The following is a 14,849-nucleotide window of genomic DNA, read 5'->3' as shown; positions in this document are numbered from 1 at the left end:
AACTCCCACTCTGTATGAAGTCCTGGGTTAGGGCTTGGCTTATTTGCTTGATTTCAGTGATGAGCTTTTAAATCTGGCTTCATCAGCATCATTTGAAGATTTTGGTAAAGATGCAGCCTTCCAGAGCTCCCTCCTAGATATTCTAAGTCGGCAGTTTGGGGTGCAGCTCAGGACTCTGTTTTTCAAAAGTGCTACCAGGCACTCTTTGGATAACTAATGAATTTGGAAAGCACCAAATTCTCAAAGCAACCCAGAAATGTCCATTTTTTCTCAGTCATTTGTTGCATGAGGAAACTAAAGCTCACAGAGATTAAATAATTTGCTCAATGTCACAGACTAAGAAATCACAAACCCAGGATTAAAGATGAGTCTGTAGGATTCTGAAGACTGTTCTTTCTCCGTGATCCCACAGAGCCTCCATTTTGATGGGGAAACATTTGTTGTTATTGTAATTGGTGATGCCACAGCACCATTTCTATGAAACTGAATTTTTTAATATATTTTTTATTAAAGTACAGTCGGTTTACAATGTTGTGTCAATTTCTGGTGTACAGCACAGTGCTTCAGTCACATAGGAACATACATACATTCGTTCTCATATTCTTCTTCACCATAGGTTACTACAGATATTGAATACAGTTCCCTGTGCTGTACAGTATAAACTTGTTGTTTGAAACTGAATTTTTATTTAGCACTGCCAAAAGACATTTGGTGTACACTAATGTTTATAGATGCATTATTCACAATAGCCAAAATGTGGAAACAACCCAACGTCCATCAACAGGTGAATGGAATATATATAACATATATGATATATATATTTATTTTTTATATATATTTACATATACATTTTTATTTATATTTTTTTCATATATATATACACACATATATATATGTGTGTGTATATATATATCTCCATCCCCAGGGTCCCTGCCACACAGGCTCTCACAGAGGCTTCTCCTGCTCCCGCCACCTCTTCCCCAGGGCAGCAGGACTGGCAGGAAGGTAGGAGAGAAATGCTCCTCACAGCATCCTCTTACCCCTTCACCCAGCCTTTCTCCAAGGTTTCTGTTCTCATTTTGTGGCCCCTGGGATGTGAAGGACAACCTTTGGAGCATCAGCTGTGCACACTGGATGTGTAAACACACACACCCAAAAGGGGTGAGAGAGAGAAAGGGACACATTGGGGACAAAGACAGACTCAGGCCTCAGGAACAGGACACAGAGCCAGCAGGACGGTGACTCAGAGGAACAGGGCAGCAGCTTGAGGGCGTGTGTGGAGACACTGAGACGTAGCCAGCGGGATCTCAGAGACACAGGCAAAGAGGTGTGAGCCTGAGGAAGCTCAAGAACAGACCGGGTGCACCAGAGAGGCACCGGCATGCATATAGCCTTAAAAAGGAATGAAATTCTGGCACCTGCTACAACGTGGATGAGCCCTGAAAACATTATGCCAAGTGAAACAAGTCAGACACAAAAGTACAAATATTTATGATCCCACTTCTACAAGGCACCCAGAACAGGCAAATTCACAGAGACAGAAAGTAGACTAGAGGTCACCAGGGGCTTGTGGGACGGTTATTATTTAATGGGTACAGAGTTTCTGTTTAGGTTGATGAAATGGATCGTGGTAATGGTTATATAATATTGTGAATGTAACGAATGCCACCGAGTAGCACACTTAAAATGGTAAGTTTTATGTTATGTACCTTTTATCACAACTTAAAAAGCATACAAAAGACATTTGGGAAAAACAGGAACCCTCTGGAACAAACCCCACCTGTGAGATTGTGAAGTAAGCTCCCAAGAGCTTACACAATGTACACATTGTGAGATGATCACCACAATCAAGCTAATTGGCATACCCATCCCCTAACGTAATTACCTTTTTGTGGGTGTGCGGTGGGAACACTTAAGATCTACCCTCTTAGCAAATGCAAACATACAATGAAGCATCACTCACTGGGGTCAGCATGCTGTACCTAGATGTCCAGAACTCACTCATCTTGTAACTGAAAGCACGTACCCTTTGACCAAAATTTCCCCATTTCCTCCAGCCCCAACTCCTGGCAGCCACCATTGTACTCTGTGCTTCTGTGAGTTTGACTCTTTTAGATTCCACATGTGTGCTCAGGCAGCCTTTGTCTTTCTGTGTCGGGCTTATTTCACTTGGCATAACATCCTTCAGATTCATCCATATTGTCACAAACGGCAAAATTTCCTTCTTTTCAAAGGCTGAGTAATATTCCATTATATACCTGTGCATATATATCACAATTTTTATCACATTTATCAACAGACATTTAAAAAACAAAAACAAATTCAAATCCTCTGATCCTGCAAAAGTCATTCCCTGCCAATTTAACCAAATAAGAATTTTTCCTTTGTGACATCTAATTCAAAAAGATACATGCCCCACAATGTTCGCAGCAGCACTATTTACAACAGCCAAGACATGGAAACCACCTAAATGTCCATCAGCAGATGACTGGATAAAGAAGCTGTGGTATATACACACAATAGAATACTACTCAGCCATAAAAAAGAATAAAATAATCCCATTAGCAGCATTCACATGGATGGGCCTGGAGATTATCATACTAAGTCAAGTAGGTCAGACAGAGAAAGACAAATACCATATGATATCACTTAGATGTGGAATCTTAAAAAAAAAGACCCAAATGAACTTATTTATAAAACAGAAACAGACTCACAGGCATAGAAAACAAACTTATGGTTACCAGGGGGGAAAGGGGAGGGTGGAGGGATAAGTTGGGAGTTTGAGATTTGCCGATACAAACTACTACATGTAAAATAGATAAACAAGTTTCTTCTGTATAGCACAGGAAACTATGTTCAATATCTTGTAATAACCTATAATGAAAAAGAATATATGTATGTATACGTATGACTGAAACATTATGCTATATACCAGAAATTGACACAACACTGTAAACTGACTGTACTTAAAAAAAAAAAAAAAAATCCCTCCTCCCCCCAGAAAAGTTTTCCTTTGTGAATGAAGTGTCTCATCTAAGATCCAGGGTGGTCAGCACACATGATGCCAAGATGAGAACAGAAGATAGAGACAGGAGAACTGTGAAATAGTTCAAAATCATCAATTTATGTTTTTAATTCAGTTTGAGAAGTTACTTAAGGGTATTTTCTCCTCTTCTGTGTTTTTCTAGATGATTTATATCTCCAAGGAAAATGTGATTGCATCCTGCAGATCAAAGACACTGAAACAGGATGCCTGTAAAAGAACATTTGAGGCCCGTGGAAAGTTAGGGCTTGTGTAGCTTCTGCAGTGAAAAATGCAATCAGAGAAAGAGGAGAGCAAGCATCTCCCATGCAGGCCCTGCATTTGGTTCCAGAAGATGGGGTTACAAATTGGAGAAGTGCAATGATTCTTGGTCCTCCTGTATCTTGAGGTGGTGAGGCTGTTAGATCCTAGCAGGCAGTGCCATGAAGGACCTCCATCTTGGGGTGGAAAATGAGCAGCCTCATTTAACATCGCAATAAGTGAAACACCATGAATCTAGGCCTGGAAGTGAATCCACAGGAGATGCCCTGAGAGCCAGGAAAAGAGCTACAGCTTATAGTAAGATGTGCTAAAGTGGTATATTTATACAATGGAATACTACTCGGCCATAAAAAATAATAAAATAATACCATTTGCAGCAACATGAATGGAACTGGAGATTGTCATTCTAAGTGAGGTAAGCCAGAAAGAGAAAAAAAAAACCATATGATATCACTTATACGTGGAATCTAAAAAAAAATGACACAAACGAACTTATTTACAAAACAGAAACAGACTCACAGACATAGAAAACAAACTTATGGTTACCAGTGGAGGAAGGGGGTGGGAAGGGCTTAACTGAGAGTTCAAAATTTGCAGATACTAACTACTAAATATAAACTAGATAAACAACAAGTTTATACCGTATAGCACAGGGAACTCTATTCAATGTCTTGTGGTAACCTATAATGAAAAAGAATATGAAAACGAATATATGTATGTATATGTATGACTGAACTATTATACTGTCCGCCAGAAATTGGCACAGTATTGTAAACTGACTATACTTCAATTAAAAAAAAAAAGATCTGCTAAAGTGGCAGGAATGGCATATGTAGGCTTTAAATAAACTTCAGGTTTTGTTATAAATACTTTTCGTCCTCTTTTAATAGTTAACCTGACCCCAGCTCAAGAATCTGAGATACTGAGGAGTCTATCGTGCACCTGGAGAAAACTTTCAAAACCTTAATTACTTATAATCTCGGTTTCAGCAATCATCTCAGTAATGCTGGTATAAACCCTCCTCTTTTACAGCTCCCAGATGCTCCAAACCAACATATATCTTATCTCCAGCAGGAGACTCTGTTTTTTATGATTTTAAAACATAGCTTGAAAAAGGTCTCCATCTTATCTCGGAGCAGAAGTGGTGTCACTCGCCAGCCCAAATATTCTAGGAAGATTTTCCCCTCTCACTCAGCTGCCACAGCTGCTTCTTTCAGCCCCAGCCAGGCTCCCGCTGAGATAAAAATACAACTCAATTTAGGTCAATGATTAAATTGAAAGTTATAATATTACCGATTAAGTTTGAGCAAATAGAGAACGGGGGAAAAAAAAAACCAAAAAATTCCTTGAGAGGGGGTCACCTTGCTACCTGTCCTCACAAACAGCACCCCCGCTGCTCCCCACCAGAAGGCAGAAGTCTGCAGAACGCACTGAAGCAGCCTCCCCTGTGCCTTGCTGCAAGTGTCTCCGCTTTCAATTGCAAAACAACCACTTATTGTCTCCTAAGCATGTTTTATCTGAGAGCCTGTGTGTTCATTGGGCTGTGGAAGAAACCTTCCAGCGTCAAGCTCATTTCCTGAGACTGCTAGCCCCGAAGGAGCTGGGGGAAGAGGCACTGGGGAAAGCCGTGGAGGAGACCGTGCTGAGAATTATTTATAGTGCAAATGACTCAGGCGTGGTGGAGACAGGCAACACTTTCGAAGATTAAAATAGCTATCAAGGTAAGGCGCCCTGTAGGACAGGGACGAGGGCGGGGAGAGCCAGGTACCTGGGGTTTCAAAAGGCTCTCACTCTCGGATGCCAAGTCTGGATTTACTGCACCTCCTGAAAAATCGGCCCCATGAGTGCCTCCCTGCCTCCCCCGTCCCAGCCCTGGGGTCCACATATCCTCAGAAATGACAATAACAGGTTCTATTCTCCCAACTTGGCTTGTTTAAAAGAAGGCTTAGTGAGGGCCGGGGTGGGGTGGGGGGGCGTCCTTAGAGCAAGCCAAGGTTTGTCTGCCAGAGTTGGTAATCAACCCACAGTTCGTACACCGGCCAGCCACATCCTCTGACCCGTTCCGCAATCACCAAACATCTTCCTGTTGAATTCCCGATTGGTGGGGACAGAAGAGCTGGGGCTCCCTCCTAGATCACACTGCGGGAGATTCCCCAGCCATAGACGCACAGTGTTCTTGCCTCATTGTGCTTTAGAGGGGCTATTATCCCTGGGATGATGGACTGATAGTTCTCAAGTAATTAAACAACGCCAGGAGTCTTTTAAACAATCCTCTAATTACTAGTCTCACCGCCAGAATTACACCCTCCAAATCCTAGCTGATGCTACTGTAGAATTTTGGGAGCTACAGACGATGGGAGAAAGATCCCAAGAGAACGTCTTGTCTGGGGTCACGATGCATGAGTGGGTCCAAATTTCCCAGGGTGGTAGCACCATCAGGACAGTGGTTTCAGGGGTTTTCTCTGGGTCATTCCAGCCCCCAAACCACAAAGATCCTCTGCTAAGACCCAGATTAGCAGCGATGTTTTGTCTTATTTTAAGAGCAGTTTTAGGTTTACAGACAAATGATCAGAAAGTACAGAGAGTTCTCACATCACCTCTCACCCTCCCCTCATCCCCCAGTATTATGAGTATCTTGCATTAAGTGTAGTTCATTTGTTAAAATCGACACACTGATACTGATGCATTATTATTAACTAAAATCATGGTTCGCGTCAGGACTCGCTCTCGGTGTTGTACACCCTGTGGGTTTTGGCGAATATGTAACGGCCTGTATCCACCATTATAGAATCATACAGAGCATCTCTCCTGCCCTAAAAATCCCCTGGGCTCCACCTATCCCTCCTTCCCCCAAAAAACCAACAAAAAAAAAAAATGTGTTTTGATTCCCAATTTGCTAGAGAAATGTGTATATATTTCTCTTCAAAATTAATGGCGGTGACTCACTCAGGTCATTGGATCATCATCAAGCTGAGCTCGCAAGTTCTCCTGAAGCCTGGTCAAGAACATGCCGTACCTCCCATGTCCCCTGTTCACGGAGAACCTGGGCTACTCACTGGACCATGGCAGCCTCTCTCCAGGAGCCCAGGCAGAGCCAAGCTCAGTGGCTGCCCTTCCCTGGCAGTAAAGGAGGGGTGCGGAGGGCCCAGGTGTCCTCTTGCTGCCCTCACGTTACCCAGTGATGGATGGATATGCATGCAGTCCAGACTGTGCTGAAGAGGACGGACAGGTACCCGGAAACTGTGAGAATGCAAAGCGAAGACAGAGCTTATCAGTCCAGAGCTGTGGTTCTCAAAGTATTGCCCAGGCGCCCCTGGGGATCCCCAAGACCTTTTCAGGGTTTCATGGGTTCCAAATGACTTCCTTAACAATACTAAAAAGTTATTTGCTTTTCTACTCTTATTGTCTCCAAAGTGTACGGCGGAGTTTCCCAGAGGTTCCATGATTTGTGTCGCAACAGTTTCACCGCATAAGCAGGTACAAGTATCCAGATGTCCTCCATGAAGGCAGACAATAAAGTTTTGCAAAATGTAAAAGAATGCCACCTTTCACTTTTTTGTTTTGGGAAATATAGTTAATTTTCATTTAACAAGTTACATGTGTTATGTAATAGGTTGATTATTGTTATTTTATGTGAAATAAATACTTGTGTTTTTTTCCAGTTTTATTTTCTAATATGATATATTGATAGATATAACCCAGATTAACAAAGGATTTTTGGAATCTTCAATAATTCTTAAGGAAGTAAAGGAGTCCTGAGACCAAAGAGCTTGAGAACTACTGGTTTATAACAAATGATTTAGAGTCAGGCAGACCTGGGATGAAAACCCAATTCTGCCATTTGGACGAGTTATTTTTCCACCCATCCCCCCACTTCCCCACCCCACCCCCGCCCCAGAACCTTGGCTTATTATCTGTAAAATGCTGATAATAATGTTTACGTCATGGGATGGTTGCAAAGGTTAATGACCTGACATATAAAAAATCACCTATGGTCCCTGGCATAGTTGAGGCAGTCACACAGGACAGAGGAGAAGGAAAAAGAAAGTGTAAAACTGAGCTCCCATCCTCAAAGTGAATATCTAGTGGATTGTTCACGTGTGGTTGGACATGGAAACACCAGTAAATATCAAAGAGGAACTTCTCCCGCTCTGCGTGCTACCAACGGTGGTAAGCTGAGGCTGGTGGGCCTCGAAGGACAGAGGAATTTACACGAGCAGAAGGAAGGGCTTTTCTCCTCTGTTTTTATGGGAGAACAACATAAACAAGGGCTCAGAAGGAGCAGTGGGCAGAGCCTGTCTATGGGACAGTGAGCAGACTATCCAGCCTGCATGTACACACACTCACACACGCCACACACACCCATGCACACATGTCCACGCGGAGTGCGTATATATCCATGAAAGTGATCACATCCAAAATCAAGCTCCTTGTGCAATCGTAATGTAATTAACAGGACCTTAGGGTTCCACGGTTACCAACCATCTCCTCTGTTGCTCTTCCACCCTTGTCTGCTCATCCTAATCCCAGGCCCCACCCAGAGGTCTGGATACAGTAGGTCTGGGAAGAACCCAAGCATCTGTATTTTTAGACAAGCTTCAGATGTGCAGACAGAGGAGAGTTCTCCAGGACACTCTGGGCAGACACCCAAGAAAGACCTGAGCGGTTCTGCCTTTAGAGAGCATGCCTGTAACAGAACTGGAAAGATAAGGCCTAGAGGAGGGGCCAACTCACTCTGCTCTGAGTGGAGAAGGCCACGGCCCAGGGAAACGAGACCAGCAAGATAAATCACAGGAGGCGAGAGGGAAGGAGAGACCGCTGTGGACTAAGGCATCATCGGGACCTCGGCAGGAACCAGATGGCAGACTTAAGATAGGATCATTCTGGAAGGGTGTGGAAGGAACCCAGTGCAAAACATGGCCACAGCACACTCCTTACCACCTTCAGGCACAGTGACTGTACCCCAGGGGAGCCTCGAGTGGGAGGCCACCTTGAAAGGAGCAGGGGCCTGGGGTCAAGCGGCAAGGCCAGCCTGAGGTGACCTCACAGGGAGGTAGCTGGGGATGGATATGGAAGAGATAAATATCCCAAACTCTCTCTTCTGTTCCTCTGGTCCCACACCCAATGGAGGCCAACAACTCACCTGTGTGTCCATAGGTGTCAGCTTCTGGGGCAGAGAGAGGTGGAGAGGGTGGAAAGTGGTCCCAGAGGGGCAAAGGGAGATGTCAGCCCAGCTCAGATGGTCAGAGAAGGGTTCCGAGCAATTCTCAGACATGTGTCTCAGCAGCCCTGGAGGAGGTGATGTGCTGACCACACTAGAAGGTCAGCAACCCTGACCACAGCCCATGCGCGCTGAACTCGGGAGACTGGCCAGCCGGCGCCAGGTGCTCCTCCAGCACCTGGAGCCCCCACAACCCAGCCAAGCAGAATGTGTTATATGTGAGCACTAGGCTCTGAGAAATTAAAAAACCTGCCTGAAAATGCAGAGCTAGACACTGACCGGGAAGGACCCAAACCCAGGTCTACTGTACAAAAGCTTGAACTCTTGAGCTCCGACCAACCTCTCATGCTGTCTTTTTCCCAAAAAGAAAGTGTGTGTAAGTCTCAAATAAAGAGAATCCTCCTCGGGAACTTGTGTCCTAAAACTGATAAGGAACTGTATTAGTCAGGAGAAGTTAGGCTATGAGACAGTAACAAACATACCCCATAGTTTAGAGGCTCAACCACCCAAAAGTTTATTTCTCACTCCTAGCATCATCTAGTGCAGGGGGGCAGGGCACTTTGCTCCTTGTAGTCACTGGGGGACCCAGGGATCCATCTCAATATGTGTTTCCACAGTGGCTGTGGGAGGGGAAGGGAATATAGCCAAGTACAGAGTTCTCAGCTACTAAGTCCCACACATCTCTTCTACACATAATTTATTGGCCAGAGCAAGCCCTCTGGCCCCACCAGAGTTAGAGGAGGGTCGTGCCCTGTCCTAACGACCTCCGTGCTAACTTCCCTTGGACCCTTAACTACATGCCAGGTGTGGTGCTAAGCAGTTTGTACATATCATCCTATTTGAACCCCACAACCACCTATGAGGTAGAGTGTATTTATAGCCCCGCTTCACAAATGAGGGCAACAAGACACAGAGAGGTTAATTTGCCAAGGTCACACAGGTAACAAGAAATAGGGTCATGGTTGAATCCAAGCCATCCAGCACACTGAACCCCTAGATTCTGATCATTTGTTGATCGTCCAACAAATAATTGTTTGTGCAGGGCCTAAATGGCAGGAATTGAGGACCTAGTAGCAATCTGGAGAGCCGAAGTCCCTGCACTGGTGGAGGTACAGTGCGAAGGACCGTGCACTCTGATGGACTTCATCTTTATAAGGTGCTTGTTAGGATTTTTAACCCCAAATCTCAAAGCTGGAAAAACACTGAAGAACCCAAGTCTTTATGACCCTCTACCTCATCTTCATCCCACTTGGTGGGGGAATTCTCTCTGCAGCACCCCCTCCTCTTCGCTGGGGCTCTACAGTGTCTCTGTGTCAACACTGCTCTCTGCGGGGACCGCTCGCTCAGCTTAGCACACCTTCATCCCAGCGTTGAGCTCTCCCCATCCAGGGCCCCAGAGGGAATCCAGTGACCTTCTTCCTTGCAGTATTCCCCTTTTACACGTTGGAAAGTGTTACCACATTGTTCTCTGGATAAGAATCAGATAAGGGGGCCACATTATAAATGCCCCATCCTGCTCCTGGAACGAGTGAGTTTCTCTAAAGAAAAGCAAATTTCCCTGCATTTCCCACCCTGTCCTCCACGTGGCTATCTTTATAGATTCTGCCTCCACTTCTCCAGATGCCAGAATGTCCCCACTTCACTCCTTTGTGCCGGGCACTCCCTGAAGATAACATCAGTCAGGCCACCCCTCTGGGCCAGGTTTTTCTGTGGGTGGGGAATTCTCACTTCGCAATGTCAACACGTGTTTTGTTTGGGCCCTGTGATAATGTTTGCTCACCCTCCTGGAAAAGGATGGGAGGCCCCCCCTCAGAGAATTATCTAATCAGCTCTAGTTTCCCAGGCCTTTCTTGTTGGATTTTAACTACATTTTTAAGAGAAACAGCCAAAGACCACAGGTTACTAAGTTTCTTCCTTCTCTTTTCCTTTTTATCATAAAGATTAGGTCCAGGCATTAAGACTTGAATTATTCTATCTTTTCTCAAATGGACCCTATCACGTGGCCTAATACCTAGTATTTGCTCAGTACTTAGAGGTTTGTTTATTTTTATTTGTTTCTCACTTACTTCTGGTGAGACAGACATCAGAATTCTATCCATTTTACAGGTCAGTAAACTAAGGTTTAGTGAAGTTCAGCAGCTGGCCCAATGTCACACAGCCTTTAAGTGGGAGAGCTGGGGCTTGAACTTCAAGTTTAAACTGACCATGCTGCGACTTCCACTATGTGCTTGCCAAATTCTACTTCAGTGAAGCATAATTTCCACTTTTGATGATTTTGTGGCCCCAGAATGGAACCAAGATGTTTATTCAGCAAGTGTATAAAGCATTTCTGGGCAGATGCCATTTGGGATCGTGCCTAGGAAGGGAAAGTGGGTGGGCAAACACCGGGGGTCCAATGGAGAGAGGGTCCAATTCATCAGTTCTCACTGTATGCGGGTGGCCCTACTGAAAAGCCAAAATATGAGGCGGGCCCTGGGCACTTCCCTCTGGATCTGCAGAGACCGGGTTCCAGGGACAGGGTTGCTGAAGAGGCTTCTGAACGAGAAGGGTGGACAGGCCTTTGAGCTGGGACTTGGAGGACCAGGAGGAAGGTTTGAACAGGCGTAGAGGAAGGTCACTGGGCTTCTGCACAAGAGCAGCCGAGGCCCAGGTGGGAACGCCAGTTCCAGGGAATTTTTTTTTTTTTTGGTCTTTTTTTAAAAATTGAAGTACAGTTGATTTACAATGTGTTAATTTATAGTGTACAGCATAGTTATTCATTTATATATACGTATATATATATATTCCTTTTCATATTATTTTTCATTATAGGCCATTACAAGGTATGGAATATAGTTCCCTGGTTACACAATAGGACCTTGTTGTTTATCTGTTTTGTATACAGTAGGATCTACAAATACTGCACTCCTGATTTATCCCTCCCCACCCAGTTCCCCTCCGGTAACCATAACTTTGTTTTCTATTTCTGTGAGTTTGTCTCTGTTTTGTAAATGTTTTTTTTGTTTGTTTGTTTTTTTGATTCTAAGTGATACCATCTTCATTTTCAAAAGCTTTGGCTAACCTAAGAACATGGGGCCACGGAAAACATCACAACCATCCATCTCCCCCCAGAAGCAGGCACCCCATGAATAACCCCAGCTCCCAGCAACACCTGACAGGGAGGCAGAGAAAGAAAGGACCCAGACGTCAGCCACACTGGCATGCATGCGCGTGCGCACACACACACACACCAACTTCCCTCTGGCCTCTTCTGCAGCTTCTGTCTCTCAAATATTCTAGCTTGACCATTTTTCTCAAGGCAAAAGTGCAAGCCTTTGGGGCCATCAGAGGCCAGAGAGGCAGCCACCTGAGTCCCTGAGGTAAAACCCTCCACCTCCAGGTGTTTATTCTGGTTTTTTGTTTCCTTGTTTCCTCTTTATTGGCTATAAACTCCCTGAGGGTAGAGAGTAGGTTTATCAGCTCAGGGCACCCACAGAGCTGCACACAGCAGGTGCTGAATCAGGGGTGGTTGGTAGACTGGGTGATGGGGGGTGGCCCCAGCAGGGGCTGGGAGGACGCCCTGGGTCAGGCGATGGTACCAACGTGGGTGCTGCCTTCCCCTCTCCAGCCTCAGTTTCCCTCTTAAAGTAAAAGGTTTGGGTGGGTCATCTCGAAGACCTCTCGGGCTGTCTTCCTCCCTCTCCAGCCTGGGACCCTATCTTGGTGGCTGAGGGGAGGTGCAGTTTTGTTCAGACCCCACTCATGCTCTCCTGACCCTTTCTGTCCCAGAGCTTTAAAGTGTGGAGAATGGGCAGGGAGCCCTCATACTTGGTGCGCATGATGTTCTCCCCAACCCCCGCCGTGGGCCCCACGGCTGCAGCTTAGCCGGGTGGGGGGCTGTGCTCTGGATCAGGGGCCCCAGCTCCTTGAGGCTGTCATCTCTTAGCCCTATGACCACAACTGGCCCGTCTCTCAAAGCCACCTTTCAGAATCACCCATCAGCCTAGAATCAAGCAATGTCTTCACGTCTTCCTCACCGAAAAAGGTGCCCAGGCCTCAGGGATGTCCGTGAGAGGAGGAAAAAGACTCACCCCACAGCCAGAGGGTTGGAGGCTGTCTGGGCTCCTCACCAACTCCCAGTGTCATGTACGTTTTCAGCTTTCTGGCATCCAACATCCACTCTCCCCGCTTCTCCCTCAGTAACAGTGTCCTGATTTCCATTTGGAATCATGCGAGCAGTCTGCCGAGGCTGTCATTCAAGATGCCCTGCTCTCCCCAAGCCAAGAGATGGCACTTGAGCCCGGCAGAGCTCACATCCGCAGGTCTTCCTCGGACTCTGAATCGCGAGCAGAGAGAGAGACAAAAAGCAGGAAACTGTCGGTGCCCTTGTTCCGGGGGCAGCACCGTGGAGACACCTTCCATCGGCTTCTGCCAAGACTCTCAGAGCAGCCCGTGTGCCGGTTCTTCTGCCCTGGCTGGTTGACTCCTCTCTGATTCTGTCCCATCACTTTCAATTTCCTTTTCTGTTGCCCGCATCCCAGAAGCCCTCCCTATCTCATTCACCTTTCAGATCCTAAGGAAAAGGGACAGAGATCATACTGCTGGTTATCTCGGGGTGGCACAGCAGGACCCTGCCTCTTCCCAAGAAGCAGGACCACTAGCATGGCAAAACCACAGGTGAGACCAGAGCTCCTGTCCTGATGCCACCTCTCAGCTGTGTGGCCTAAGGCTCCAGACTTGGCTTCTCTGAACCTCAGTTTTCTCATCTCTAAAATGGGAACGTTTGTCTACCTGGTAAGACTGGGGTGTGGGTAAATAAAGTGCCTAGAGAGGCCCCAGCACAGGGCTGGAAACATGCAGGACACTGCGAGGGTAGATTAGATTCTGATTCTCTCCTTCTGATCAGAAAGTCTCATTGCTTCTCATCTATTAACCGCAGGATGTATTTGAGAAGCGCAGTCAGCTTCTTTCTTATTCACGTGCACTGAAATCATCACCTTTTTCAGTTGCCCAAACCATTGGGTCACCAAGAAAAGCCTTTCCAAGCCCCTTTTGGGAAAGAACTTCTTTTTCTAACTTGAAACAAGAAGGAGTCATTTGCCAAACTGAAATAGCACGTAAACCTTAGAACCCACAGATTTGAGTGAATTCTAATCTTGGCCAAAACTGGCAGGAGTGAGAGGGTGGGGGGGAGGATGAGTCAGAGATTCCACCCTTCAGAGGGGGCAGCCTAATATGGCAGTGGGGAGCCACGAGAGACGACTTAGGTATGCCTGGACTTTCAGACTGGAGCCACGACTCTGGCCAGGAACCAGCTGTGCCCCCCGCCCCCCCACCTACCCTCACAGACACATGGAGCAGAGCCTTGGGTGGCAAATCAACACAGGGAGCCCAGATCAAGTTGGAAGGAGCCAGCCAAGAGACCAGGACCTTGACCCCAGGAATGATGACACCTACCTTTCTCCCAGCATGCCCTGGGTCCTGGGCCAAAGGTGGACCTGTCTCTTCAGGCAGGACGTGGTCCTCACCGACTCCAGGTGTCCTGAGTGCAGCCGATGTCAAGTCCGTGAGTGGGCACATAAACATGGGAGCAACAGTGAGGCTTCCCTCCGCGTAACCTCAGAGCAGGTGAAATTGATTTTCATCCCTGGAGGAAGACAGGTAGGGGAGGAGCTTCAAAGGCGAGAAGAGATTTCTGTTGCGGATACTTTTACAGTTTAATGAAAACAGAGATGCCTCTTACATGGTGTGAGTGGGAAGCACAGCCTTGTTCTAGTCCTGGCTTGGATCCTCACTACCTGTGTGACTTTGGGCAAATCACCTTGCTTTTTTGTGCCTTTTTTTTTTTTTTTAATCATCTGTAAATTAAATGAAGATGTGGTTCTCAAACTGGAGTGTTCATTAGAATTACCTGGAGGGCTTGTTTCCTGGGCTCTGGCCCAGAGATTCTGATTCAGTAGGTCTGGGGTAGGACCAAAGAATTTGCATTCCTAACAAGCCCCCAGGGTTACAGAATTGCTCAGGCATATTCAGAGGGAATAGAAAGTCTCACTTTCCTGCATTCCCAGCATAAGTCCTCTGACTGGACTGGCTGAGGCCACATGTCCACTCCTGATCAGAATGTGCTGCCTGGCCTGGCCGACTCCTGGCTCCATCCCTGGGGCCAGCAGGTGAATCCATTCCCGCAGGCCAGCAGGTCATCAAAACAGAGAGTGGGGATCACTGGGAAGGGTCAAAAGAGGGAATGATGCTGGAGAGACGAGCCACCACGCCTCCCTTGGTGTCAGAGCAGCCCGGGGACCCCGGGGAGGCCTGGCCCAGCCCCTGGTCTTCCCAGCACACCTG

General features: G+C 46.4%; 2 long non-coding RNA genes across 5 annotated transcripts in view; one reads left to right on the top strand and one right to left on the bottom strand.

Moving 5' to 3' along the window:
- LOC123612780 (uncharacterized) overlaps window positions 1-14,849 on the bottom strand; it is a 430,881-nt gene that overhangs the window by 414,879 nt on the left and 1,153 nt on the right. For all 3 annotated transcript variants that reach the window (XR_012510109.1, XR_012510108.1, XR_006720056.2), the window contains exons 2-3: window positions 13,962-14,151; window positions 12,596-12,840 (exon numbers count right to left, since the gene is read on the bottom strand). This is a non-coding gene — a long non-coding RNA (uncharacterized LOC123612780). The remainder of the gene's footprint in view (window positions 1-12,595; window positions 12,841-13,961; window positions 14,152-14,849) is intronic.
- On the top strand, window positions 4,376-6,965 carry LOC105080788 (uncharacterized). 2 transcript variants are annotated; one of them, XR_836386.3, is made up of 3 exons: window positions 4,641-5,025; window positions 6,255-6,533; window positions 6,719-6,965. It is a non-coding gene; the product is annotated as an uncharacterized LOC105080788 (long non-coding RNA). The 2 variants fall into 2 exon arrangements; XR_012510107.1 differs by having other exon boundaries at window positions 4,376-5,025; window positions 6,255-6,965.

Source organism: Camelus bactrianus, chromosome 11, assembly GCF_048773025.1.
Source record: "Camelus bactrianus isolate YW-2024 breed Bactrian camel chromosome 11, ASM4877302v1, whole genome shotgun sequence".
Classification (NCBI taxonomy): Eukaryota; Metazoa; Chordata; class Mammalia; order Artiodactyla; family Camelidae; genus Camelus; species Camelus bactrianus.
This window is presented reverse-complemented; position numbering and strand designations above follow the sequence as displayed.